Source organism: Motacilla alba, chromosome 4 (assembly GCF_015832195.1).
Source record: "Motacilla alba alba isolate MOTALB_02 chromosome 4, Motacilla_alba_V1.0_pri, whole genome shotgun sequence".
Taxonomy (NCBI): domain Eukaryota; kingdom Metazoa; phylum Chordata; class Aves; order Passeriformes; family Motacillidae; genus Motacilla; species Motacilla alba.
This window is the reverse complement of record NC_052019.1, coordinates 66222912-66236145: the sequence shown is the minus strand read 5'-3', so window position 1 is coordinate 66236145 and position 13234 is coordinate 66222912. Positions and strand designations below refer to the sequence as shown.

Here is a 13234-nt window from a genome sequence, read left to right as displayed (position 1 = left end):
TGCTACCTTCAGATTATGGAAGCTGGCAAAATTCATAACCTGGCAAAAGGGAAAATATTCACATAATTCTCTCGGCAAGAAACCAAATCAAACTATTCTTTTTAATTGCAGGTGAGTAATAGCACTCTTACATTTCATACAAATAACGTCAGCACTCTCCTGCTATGTGATTGATGGGATGTTTTAAGTGGAGTGCCTTAACTGAGCACAGCTGGTCTCTTGTTAGATTCCTCTCCTAGCCTAAGAAATTTTTGGGTTTGGATGTATTGGCAACAACTTTCCCTTCCAAGCTGAAAAATACTCCTCAAGAGAGTAGATGTTGAATTGTCAGCTCTCTGCTTGGTCTGTATCCCTGCTAGTGAAAAGCAGGGATTACTGTGAGTTTTGTTTGGTTGGCTTTTTTGACCAATTCATTTGGTCTTCAAGGTCTTGTTTGAGCTCCTGGATTGAGCTAATGGTCCTTCATGAGTAATGTGTCTGTAGCCTAAGTGCTTCCTTGCAGTGCTTTCAGAAGGAGTTTACCTTTTCCCTGGATTGCTGCCATTTTTGCTTCCGTGGGTGTCCAGGGAAGGAAAACTGCTGGGTGTTTGAGAAAGGAGGAGGACTTTAAACCATTTCTATTAAGCTTCCAAAAAAAAGCAGGATGTGCAGCAAAAAGTGGGATTCTTTGAGGAACTCGCCATGTCACCAGCTATGGAGTTCATTTAAAGTAGGCATATACCCATTTAGTGTGTTAAATTCCTAGCATTAGGCTCCCATGGATTTATTCTCAATCTCTGAGTAAAATCCACACAAGCTTTCAGAACCCTGGAGTACATAATAACAGGAAAATTGTGGCTCTGGTTAAACACCTCCCCAGGGAGGGCCTGGTAAATGTCCAGGGTGGTGATTAGGGAAGGTTAACTTATGATGTGACAAGGAAAGTAGTACAACTTAGATAACACTAATAAATGACAATGGTGCCAAAAAAAGATAGATTACTCTGAGGTGTTCTGTTAAAAAAAAAAAAAAAATTAAACAAGCAGTTTTTAGAAGAATGTCCTGAATCTATCTGTGCCCATGTATAGTTATTTATTATTCTAGCCTATCAAGTTGGATGTCTACGTGAGGAAAATATGTTATAGAATAAAATATGTAAGGAATCATCTGATGTGCCCCATGCAGGACAGGACATTATACAAACTTCCAATTTTTGTGGCTGTCATAAGTAAGCACCCTTAATGCCATTTATATTGTAGTAATAGAAAGCATTTACTGAATGACTGAAAGCAAATTTGCAAGGAGAGAATAATTTTCTCTTTGCTCTTGTTGGTTTTATGTTCCATACGTTTTAATCCTCAGATTGTGGAGTTAGTAAATTGAATTGTGGGGAATTTTTGCCATAAACAAGAGAAACCCTAAACGTCTAACATTAAAAAAAGCCTTTTTTCCCTCCCCAAGGATTAGCTATTTCCTTCTTGTTGATTTTCTTATGTTAGAATTTCCAGCATTATTTTCTTTCCTTCTGTTATAGCTATATGAATTGTGATTCCTGTATTTTTGGCAAATATGTATTTTACACTTTATTCATCATTATGTTGCAAGCTCTCAGTCTTGCACAGACTTTGACATACACTCTCCCTGCCATGCAGTGATCTGAAACAGATTGCAGAAGGAGAGCTCCTAATGAAAAAAATTAAGCAACACTTTACCATTTGGGATCTAAATAGCCCTGTCTTGCTCAGTGGTTGAATAATTGCTCAATATTCCGGGCTTCCTGAGATGGGCCCAGCCTGTCTGTCCAGAGCCAAGGACTGTGGTGCTCCGACATCCGATCCATCTCTGGGAAATCCTGCACTGTCTCTGCACTGCTGTCTGGAAATTGTGGGGCTGCTCTCACATCTCAAGCAGAGCCCTGCACCCAGGCTTCCCTGCAGAATCCAGCTGGGAAATCAGTCCAGCTGCTGTTTGTTTGGGTGTCACTCTGTTACCCTCCACTGTGTGGATGCACTCAAGTTGTGTCTTTTAGGGGATTTGGTGGAGAGAAGTCAGCACAGTGAAAAGCAGAGGCTCCTTGCTGATGCTTGGAGATCCTCTGTGTGTCTGTTAAAAGCTGTTTCCTCAGGTTGGGTCTTTAAGCCTGAAGCAGATGTTTTATTACCATTTACTGACTCCAAGGAAAAAAAAAATCTCTCCACTTCAGCAGGAAGATGACGCCTCCTGACACCAAAATCCTTGTTCCAAGCATTACAATGTGTATTTTATGGCATATAAAGAAAAAGCTACTCAGAATATTATTTAGGGAGATGCTTTCCCCACCTCTCTCATAATGGACCAACATTTGTCTGTACAGTGCTGTTGTAAATCATACATCTATTATGAAATAATGCAATAAAGTTAGAACGTGAGTGTTTACATCCAGAGTAAGGTGGTGCTCAGAGAGGTGTAGCACACATGCCTGACACCATGGTGTACAAGGGGTCTTGTCTGACTGCATGGTATGTCCCTCACTCCTGTCCAGAAGTCACGATCTGACTGCAGATATCATTCCAATGGACAAGGCCTCCATGTTGCATCAACATGGGTATGGCTGCTTTCTTCCTTGCAGTCTCTTATTGCTACTCCAACTCCTTTTTTTCTGGCACAATGGTAAGCATTTCAGTGTGTTTGCCATTTTAAAGGTGTTTTGATTCTTGTCAGGTGGTGCCTGACTGGGTTGTGGGAAAGCAGGGCTTTCCATGTGGAAGTTTTTCTGAGACAGCTCTCAAGGTTTCCCCTACTGCCCAAAATGTTCTCCCTTTCTTGAGCTGTGTTGCCTGTACAAAGAAGCAGTTCAAAACCAATTGGCTTCTTGTCTGTGCTCTAGGAGGCTGATGGCCTAAAATACAAGAAGAAAAAGGAGAACACCATAAAATTTTGAACAATCTGTGCTATTTAGTCAGCTAAATAAGAATGTATTTACCACTGAGATCGTACAAAACTTGTTTGTTTTTACTACCTTCATTTACAGAAGAAATGAACAGGGTTCCTTTACATAAAGGTGCACATTTGAAAAGAAAAAAAATCTTTGTAAACTTCTCAGGAAAAAGATACCTTGTCACTTTTGCTGGATGATAAGAGACGCACTAATCAAGAGCAAAACACAGAAGAAAGGATGTACCAAATTGCATACGGTTACTGTAATGCCCTTGCTTTCCCTTTAATTCATTTAATAAAAAAGGTGTTTGTAGTGTGTAATGCAATTTTTTTTTCTGGCAGCAGTCAGAGCTGCAGTCACTCTCTATGCAGTGAACTGATTCCTACGTGGTTCAGGCAGTTAAAAATACCACAATGACTTTCTTCCCTCCTGCTCCTCCAGGCTTTCTTCTTTGCAGATGGCAGAGGACAATGTGCTGGGTCTGCAATAACACTGACTCAAAATTCCTTTCTAATTGTAAGATAACTTCCTAAAGATTGCAGGCAAAAGGAAGTCAGAGAACAAAGCAATGTCAAGTATGCACATGTCACAACACAATGCGCTGATTCCAAGCCTTTGGAAACATGCTGAAAGACATGGAAAAAAAAAAAAACCAACAGGGAAGTGCTTCCACACAGGCTTTCAGCATGAAAACAACAGCTGAATGTGCCTGTTCCCACCAGGAAAAAATACCCTGAAATAACAAAAGGTGCTGGAGAGCTAGAAATGAAATCATCAGATGGCAAGAACACTCCTTTGTCTGTTCTTACATAGATGTACTCCCAGTGCATTATAAAGCAAGGGATCAGTCTGGAGCAGTGTTTGACCGCAAGGTGCCAAGAAGACCAAGAAAAATGGAATGTATAAACAGGTCTCTCTTACAATGAAGGACTAACAGAACAAAACAGGAGGAAAGCAAACAAAGGGCCACACTTTCAGATAATTTATCTGCAGGAATGCAAACTCTGTACATTCCTGATCACTCCTGTAGGTACTGAAGGCACAAAAGACAGACTCTTGAGGAGAATGGCATACACAGTGTTTCTTTGTGAAACAGAGCCTGCACACATTCCCTCCGTAACCACAGGTAAATCTTTGCATCATTGCTGTACTCTAAAGATGTAAGTGCTTTCAATTAGGTCTGTCGCTGTTGGCTTGCTCAGTCCACTTTTCTGTCAGTTTAAGAGCTGAGGGTTGAGTAAATTCCAGGGGAAAATTATGGGATCCCAGTGAAAGACGACATGCACATCACAAATGAAACACTGCAGGTATCTGACTAAAGATGCTACGAAATATCACCTCGACAGGCAGAGGGACATCCTGCCTAAATTCAAATGAAGCGTCACTCAGGAATGAAAAATAATGTGCCCAGGCATTTTTCTTTTAAAGCTGAGAGAGGGAAATGAAAATTATCCCAAGTTTTTGCAGGCAGAAAGAAACACTGGGATGAAAACCAAGTTGCCTAACATAGCATATCAGCTCAGGAATAACGTCTCCATCTCCAGATTCTCAAGTGACATTATAAAACTGTTCGCTTTTGTTAAGTGCCGAGCCCCAAGGAGCACTCAGGACAAGTGCACCTGAGAGGCTTGTTTTGCATTTGATGCTTCTGGTTGTGCTCCCAGAGATACATGCCATAAAATGACCTCACAGTTTGCTCATGCTTTCTACAATGTGCAGGAAAAACCCAACCTTACCTGAAGGAAGTGATTTAGGCAGATTTTTTTGGTTAAAATCTAGCATAAATGTTTCTGCCAGAAATATTCTGCCAGAAATCCATGGTTACAAAGGCTAAATATGAAATAAGTTGAGAAAATATTTCTTTGCCCTGGCTGCAAACCGTAGTATCTGTCTCAAAATTATTTGTGTGCTAAATATCCCTTGTCAGTGTACTTTTAGGGGTTCAGGTCTTTCTTGCTGATTCTAATTTGGACTCCAACTGTATGAAGCCCAACTTAAATTTGGTGTTCAGCTGTCTTTCTTAGGCTGCCATGCAATTAATGGATTTCTTCTTCCCTCTTGGGCTAGACTGAGGCTATCTGAGTCTCAGTCCCAAAATAGCAAGTTCACGGAAAATGTGGCTTATTTAGAATCAGCACTAGTTGTTTGGGTTTTTTTATTATTTGTGTAAACAAGAGCCTGACCAAATGGAGCCTTCTATTTTATACTCAGAAGAAACTCTCTGCTGTAATAATCATTGTTGCAGATACCCTTTGAGGCTGTAACACAGCCAAATGAGGGAGTGAGTTACTCTCTTACTGCTGTGGATGGCCACATAAAATTTGGGAGCTGGCAGGAGCAGTCAGGCAACAAAGCACATGAAATTGTTAGGCAGTGAAGGGAAGGAGAAATACCTTAAAAAGTGCTTTAGGGTTGCAGTTTTGTTGTTCCTGCCAGAGGTTTTGAAATAACACAAAAGATGAGCTTGTTGTCCCGGGAACAGTATTCTAGCAAATTGCTTTTCCAGGACCAAGAGAATAGTGTCTTTCATCATAATTCCTCCTTTCAGACCACTGAATAAATGAATTGAAAGTTAACTTTTGGTTAAAAAAAAAAAAGAAAGGAAATATGAAGGTTAAATCCGAGCACTATTATACTCTCCAAAAGCACTGAAGAGATTGTAGCAGGTGGTCCCACCACCTGTGCCTGTCCACTTCCATTCCAAGTAATCTCCTTATCAAATGCAGAGAGCCGCAGACACCCAGGAGGCTCCCACAGGAAGAGCAATGGCTGAAACACAGAGTGACTAACCAGGGAGATAGGAACCTGCAGTGCAGGGCACATATAACCTGGAGCAGCTGAAACAGTGAAAACCACTAGAGACAGATCCTTGTCCTATTTGCAGCTTATTTGCGGTACATATACAGCCATACCGTAGGCTCCAGCCCTTCACATTTATGTCCTGGTGGTAATGGATGGGAGATGAGAGATCCTGCAATTCCAAGCTAGATGCTGCCATGTCCTAATGGCTTGCAGAAAACAAGGCCAATCACACAACACTTTTATAATAGCACCTATTTTCTTTATCCTTCCTCAATTGCTGCAGGAAATGCTTTAATTTAATAGAGTAAGCGGATGCATTGCCTGGATTCCGGGTGGCACACTAACAACGTAATAATCCTGAGTCTCGGCACTGCAGGCAGGGCTGTGGTTTGCTTCTCAGTGGGCTGCACTTACAATGGCTTTTTATGACTGTCAGGCTTCCACTAAAAGAAAACAAAGTGCTGGCTGAAAAAGAAATTGCAGTAAAGACTGTTCCTGTCGTGTATCTGAATATTCCCTTTCACTCGTTCTTTTCTGTGCATGAAATTTCTTAGGTAAATATTGCTGGGAGGGAAAATGTACCTCAAAGGAGCCCGCTGTTGCCAATGTGTATCCTCATATTCAAGTGGGATCTTTTGAACTGAAGGCATTCTCCAAATTGAGGACTTCTCTGTCAAGCTGCCTGTGGGGCACAAAGCACACCCCGGAGCTGATGGATCTGCCTTTCCCCAAGTTGTTTTCTAGCAGAGCAAAGCTCTTTCTCTTTGGGTGGGAGCCAGTGTTTCCTTCTCACAGCTCTGCTCTCTGTGGTGCAGCACCTCAGTGACACAGCTAAATGGCTTCCCAGGTGGCACCACTCTTAGCGCCACGTTGCACATTCCACTCTGCACCCAGAAGTGCTGTCTGGGCTCCTTGTAGCTTCTACATCTGGGCCCAAAGGCTTCCAGGGTTTCCTGCTTGCACCTGGCAGTGTGCAATATTTTTTGATAACCTTTAATGGGATCCAGCCCGCAACTCCTTCTCTTCCATCTGTTTCTCATGGACAGGACTTTTCCCTGTCCTGCAAGGATCACTTTGGTAACAGCCCTGACACTGGATTTGCTGTTTTGGGAAGTCCAGCTGTTACTCCTGGACTTTTCTTAAATACCTTTTCAATTTTAGCAGCACAAGAGGATATAGGCAAAAGCGAGGCCTGCTGGAAGCCATCAGAAGGGTTGAGTGGCACCCTGGGTAAGGGTGATAGACCCCAGCATCCCCATTTTCTACAGTGACAGCTATCCATGAAAATGAACACTGCAGGAGAGCTAATCCTGAAACATCCAGCACAGCTCCTGCAAGCTTTAGTGGTTTGACCTGATGTAGCATTGCTTGATACTGGTTTTTCAGAGAAGGAAGCTTCACTTTGGATTTTACACCATAGCCTCAAAGTGAAGTCTGGCTCCCCTTGATAGCTATTTGGCTCATTCATTTTGAGCAATGCTTTTGAGATCCTTGTGTGGAATATTCTGAGTTAAAAGAACAGCACTGCAGCCTTCTTTCATGAAACAGTAATGCCTCTTTCATTACTTGCATGATGTTGTCAAGACAACAGTGTCCTAGTTGCACCTATACTGTTTGCCACACTCTCTTGTAGCACATAATGTTTTGGAGCAGCTTTTGTTATAGAAATATTTCCAAACTTGAGCAGCCTTTCTTTTTCCCTTTTTATTTGTTTCCCAAGTATTTAAAAATCTGTAAGGAAATATTTATTCCTGGCTATACATTTAAGATCTGGATTCAAGAGGCATTTTTTTTTTTTTTGTTCATCTGACTCTCAGAATACACAGGTTTTGTGCTAACTTTTAATCCAAAAATGTCATGTATACTGAAGAAGGTCTAAAGTTCTAGAAGTTTAAAAGTCAGGGAATGAAAAGTGATGACTCTCTGCAACTATGAGGACTCAGAAATATATGACATTTTCTGTTATTCTGTAGGGTGATGACTTTATACCATCATTTACTTAAACAGTGCGGCAAATTTTATGGTAACTTCATTAATCAATTTGGCACTTTTACAGTCTCAGCTTGCATTGCACTTAACATGCTTTTTCAATATTTGATTTCCCTGACTAAATCCATGAAGCAAAGAAAGGAGAGATTAAAATAACAAGAACTACATTGACTCAAATTCAACTCAAAGTTTATGCTGGATTCTGCTGTCTGCTTTTAGTGGGGAAGCAAAAAGTTTGCTCTCCCCTCTTGTGAAAGAGCTGGGTCAGAACAGGACAGGCCCTGAGGGACTTGTCATGAAAAAGTGGTGGTGGTGTGGTGGCAATTCCTTCAGACCTTCTCTTTCCCAGGAGTGTGCAGTCCTGTTGGTCAGAAGGCTTTTGCTAGGAAGGTTCCTGTCCATATGAGTCTTCCTTAGGAATTCTGAGCAGACTTTCAAAACTGCTTGGCAAGAAACTATTTATCTCCCTCTCATTTTAGAGGACTGATAACAAAAGCCAAGCATGTGGTGAGATTCAGATCTAGGCAGCAATAATCTTTATTTCAGTGTGCTCATTTTGATATTGATCACAACACTGACCAGTAGAAGATGAACCAAATTTATATAAAGTTTCTGCTGACTCCACTCAAGGGCCATAGCTATTCTTCCCATTCCAGGAAGAGCATCCTTTTACACATGACTCCTGATATTCTTCTTTCTTCAACTCAAGGTTAAGAGAAAACTGTTGTGTGGCAATAAAGCCTTGGTAATTTGACTAGAATTAATTTGCACCTATATATAAAAACCATGTGAAGATATCACCTGACAGAAATTCTGTGCTAAGGTTGCAAAGCCCAGAATTTAAATGTTAGGAAATGTTATATTCACAGATGCCAACAGAACCTTAATTCAGATGTTTTTTGTTTTAAGATATAGTCTTTAATTGCATAATCACATACTATTTTTTCCACAGGACCTCTGTCTCACTCAGGGCACAGGACCTACAAGAGGGCCAAGTAGAGGTTATGCAGGCACACATAAATCTGCCACTTCCTAATTTAGCTGTCCTTGACTTTGCAACCTACATAATTTTGCTTTCAGAGAGATGCATATTATTTTCTTTTCTTAACCCATGATAGATGCACTTTACATAAATTGTTTCCTTTGGTGGGAAACTGTTGGATGTCATCTTCCTAAAGGAGACATAGTTAAGAAATGGATAATTCAGTAAACACAGCCTCCGTGCATTTTTAAACATGCATAGACTAACACTTCATTTGCTCTCAGCTTGGAGTGTCTCATGGTGTTTCAAGTGCTAAAAGATTTACTATGGTTTATAACTTAAATATTTCTAACTCAATTTGTCGTTTAGCACCAAACCCCCCTGTCCTGCAGCACACTCAAAGGCTAAAGGGCATCGAAGCATTCTCCTGCTTAACTGCCCATGGATTGGAGCAGCTCTCATGACCTTTCTATTGCTCTTGGGATCTTTTATGAAATTAATAATTAAAATGCAAGGCCTCAGGTCTGTCTGTGATGTAACACTTGAGGTTTTCAGCGCAAAACCAGATTCCCTCAGTCACAGTAATTTTTATACATTAAACAGCTTTGCTTGAAAAGAATTTTACTGTCCCTCGGTATGATTTTGATTTTTCAATCCACCTTGCTACCAGTTTGCTCTTCTGCAAAGCACTGACTGCATTTCCATTAAATTTCATTTAAATTTAGTTTCAAAGTACATCTTAGTCTTTATGGCTGGATGTTCCTTTTTAAAACATTCAGGTATGACCTGGGGTACAAACATGTAGCTTTATTTGCTAAGAATAAGCTATTTAGCTGTGTAGCTTTGCTTATGGTTCCATCATTAAAATACTGGGAAAGTACTGTAAAAAAATGGACTGAAGTTACTGGTAGAATGAACAGAAAACAGAAACACAGATCAGAGGAATGAAGTGTGATGAGCAGGCTGTCATATCCAGTTCTGCAAACCTCGTAAATGGAAAATACCCAACCTTGAATTGACTTTTTAGAACAACAGTTATCAGAAAGCGCTCTCCAGTCCAAGAGAAGATTGTGTTTAATAGGTGGCCAGGACAGTGGGTTTTTAATCTGTAAAAATAATTTGCTACAGTCTACTGGAACAATAATTATTGAGTGGCAAATGCATTTTAAGGTCTTTTAGTGGCAGCTCCATGATTGATCCTGTAGAGACTATTTTGAATCCAGGTTTTCATGCCTTCAGCAAATGCAGATTTTAAGTGAGAATTCAGCTGTGGAACATTGAAAGCCTTCAATGCAGATACGTGCCTGGGCTGTGTAATAGATGAACAATCTGAGGTAACACTGAAAGAATCCATTTTTCCCTTTCCAAATTCTCCCCATCTGGGTTTACTAGATTACCCAACAAATATGAGTTAATATTCTAGCTTGCAGAGAGTTATCCTCATGTTTGGAGGAGCTGTGGATTTCATAACAGTTTTATGAGTTTAGAGTTGCTTTTTGGAAATGTGTTTTTAAACAGAGGATGTGTTTTATCTTTTCTAGAACATATTTTCTTGATTTAACTGGCGTGGGCTCATATTTTTTGGAATAATTTAAGCATTCTGGGTCCAGGGCCCAAATTGTGTTGACCTTAAATATAATCCTGGTGGAGTGAATGTAGAAATAGCAAAGAGAAGTTTAGTTTTGTGTTGAAGACCAGGGCCAGTGAGAAATATTTCAGCTGTTACACTGTCCTGATTTAGAAGGCAAATGAAACGCTTCTGTGCATCGCATTGACATGTTGTGACTGAATGAGTGCAGATGCGTCATGAGCTGGAGTCTGCTAAACTTGTGCTTGGAGCACTGTGAATACATAAGGAAGAGTCTGTTCCTGGGAGAAGTCAAACACAGGTTCTGGAAAGATCCCAGCAAATCACACACACAAAAAAAAAAAAAAAAAAAAAAAAAAAAAAAAAAAAAAAAAAAAAAGAAGAAAAAAAGAGATACCATATTTATTGGCTGGATGTGGAACAAAACAGATGATTTACAACTTTATTTGGAGTGGGGGAGAACCATGGACATTAGCGGTTTTCACCAGTGTCAGGTCAGGAACCAGGAGCTGCCCTAATGGGTCAAGAAAAAGTTTTATCTGCATAAAATTTATAGTCTTTGTAGAAGATGCCTTTTATATTGTGTTGAATATTGGAATTTTCTATTGGGCTGCTCCTTGTGCGGGGGACATAACAGGGAAGCGCTGGACCAAAACCAAGGAAGAAGGACTACTGAAACTGACAATATCTAAGATCTTATGCTCCTGCAGGAATGGAGATCCTTTCAAGAAAGCCAGGTTCCTGAGGGAAGTAGAGTCTCAAATCTTTTATTACTGGTCAGAGCCTAAGAAATAAAATTTCCAGTCCACAGGGGCAAAATAGGTAGAACACACAACAGATCTGTGCTTCAGGCAGCCATACCCAGCCTAGGTGGTGTTTGGTATTTCTGCACTGTCCAGACATTAACCAAGCACAAAGCATGGATCTGTGTATGGGATACTTAGTCTACCTCAGCTTAAGGATTTGGTGTGAAAAAACACGTAGAACAACTGTTTTCTTAATTGGGTGGAGTAGAAGGAAGGCACTGTGTTCCTCATCTGAAATTTAATATTTGAAATTATTTTCAATATTTGAAAAATTAATTGAATAATATTTTGGTAGTATTAGTCGCCCATTTACACCAATTACTGACAAGGATTCAGCACAAATAATGTTTCATTTTTCAAGCTGCTCTCTTGCTTGAAATGAAAATTGAATGTAGAGAAAATGTGGAGATTTCTGAAAAAGATCTAAAACCAATGTGGTCGTCCTGACAAAAAAAATAGAAAAAAAAAAGAAAAAGAATGGAATTTGTTCAGTTCCTTTAGAAACACAGCCTCTGCCTTCAGAGCATTCTCAACATTCTATATTTTTTTCCAATCACTAGCAAAACAAGGGGAAGGGCTTTCCCAAGGGAAATCTGCTTAAGCCTGCTGCAATGTCTGCGAGGAGTATGGGTGCTGGTGGAGAGTGATACAGGGAGGAACTGTGCTGTCAACAACAGGAAGCTGGTGAAAAACGAGCGGTGCCCCTGGGGAGGTGAATGCAGAGCAGATGTCTCTAATTGTGAGTCACACTGTGACAACTGACAAGAGAAATTCTGCACTCTTGACACTTTAAAGATACCAAAAATACCAGAGAGCACATTCCATGGCTTCTTGAAGACTTCCATATCGAGGTAGCTTGGGGGGGAGAGCTCCATCTCCTCCTGTTTCCATCACTAAACAGCCCATAAAATTTGCTGTTGATAAGCTTCCAAGCAGCCAAGCATTCTAATACTTAGATAAGTCACTAATGTTAATAAAACCACTGAAGAAATAAGAGGGAAGAGGTGCAAAGGGGATTCATGTGCAGGGCAGCACCAGTTGCTTTAGATACTGATCCTTTCAATTAAGGGCGGTTCTGGATAAGAAAGGGGAAAGTAACATCCTTGTTTATAAGCACTCTTAGATTTTGAAATCTCTCTCTTTTTTTCCTTTTGTGCGATTTTTTTTTTTTTTTTTTTTCTGTCTGGAATGACTGCAAGCGTTTTCTTGATGCATTCCAATTACTGTCCGGATACAGGGTTGCAGATTTATATTGTGCTTCTTTAGTGGAGTTACAAAAAAGTCAAGACCAGCAACCATTCATAGCTGGTTGCCAATTTTTTATTTTGGGACGAATGCCTGGCTTGGGTGGGTCTGCAGATGTCAACAGTGCTACTCCAGAAATGTGTTTTAGCTGCTTTATTTGCTGTCTTGATGCAACTTCTTTACTAACAGTAGTTCAATACCGTGCTCAGGCAGTCTGTCCCTTGCGCGTGGCCAGGTTGTTTTGTGTGCACCAAAACAGCCTAAATCAGCTCCTTAGCTTGGAACTCTGTGACCACTCATATCTGGCTGAGGCGTTATTGTCATTTCTCTTTTGGTCTCGCAAAAATTTTCCCCTGGATATTTGGGGAGGTGTGTGTGTGTGTGACATTTTTAGTGTTGGAAATATTGTTGGGAGTGTCTCGTTCTGACTGGATTCAGATATCTGATATTTTGGCAATCTCCACTGTTTTTCAGGTTGTTGATATTTGTGGAAGCTGCTAAAGATGGAAAAGTGCATCTGGTCACTTGGGAAGGCACAACACTGCACAACTGTTCCTCCTACAGCGGCTGGGGCGCTGCCCCAGGATGCAGTTTCAAAGCTGGCGTTGGATAAGTGGTCCTGCAGGGAGGTGGTGGGTTTGCTCAGGCAGGTCACACAGGTCAGAACCTCTCAGTTCACTTCAGTGTTTCTGGGTTGGAGTTATCTTTACCACTTTCTTTTACTATTGTTTTGGTTTATGTTATACTAGCTAAGCCTCTGTGTATCTTGCAGTAGTTGTGGTAGTCCTGTCATGTCACATTGCGTCATCAGGAAATCCCACTGGTCTTCCCCTCTGCACTGCTGTTTTAGACTCCTGGGGTTACACCAGTGGGCCCTCCTTTGGTCCAGTTCTCATGTTTCACTGATGCAGTCTGAGATGAGAATA

At 40.7% G+C, this 13234-nt stretch overlaps 1 long non-coding RNA gene across 3 annotated transcripts in view; it reads left to right on the top strand.

Annotated features, from left to right (window-relative positions):
• Positions 1 to 13234, top strand: part of LOC119700610 — a 71909-nt gene that overhangs the window by 44866 nt on the left and 13809 nt on the right. For all 3 annotated transcript variants that reach the window (XR_005256828.1, XR_005256829.1, XR_005256827.1), the window contains exon 4: positions 12783 to 12967. This is a non-coding gene — a long non-coding RNA (uncharacterized LOC119700610). The remainder of the gene's footprint in view (positions 1 to 12782; positions 12968 to 13234) is intronic.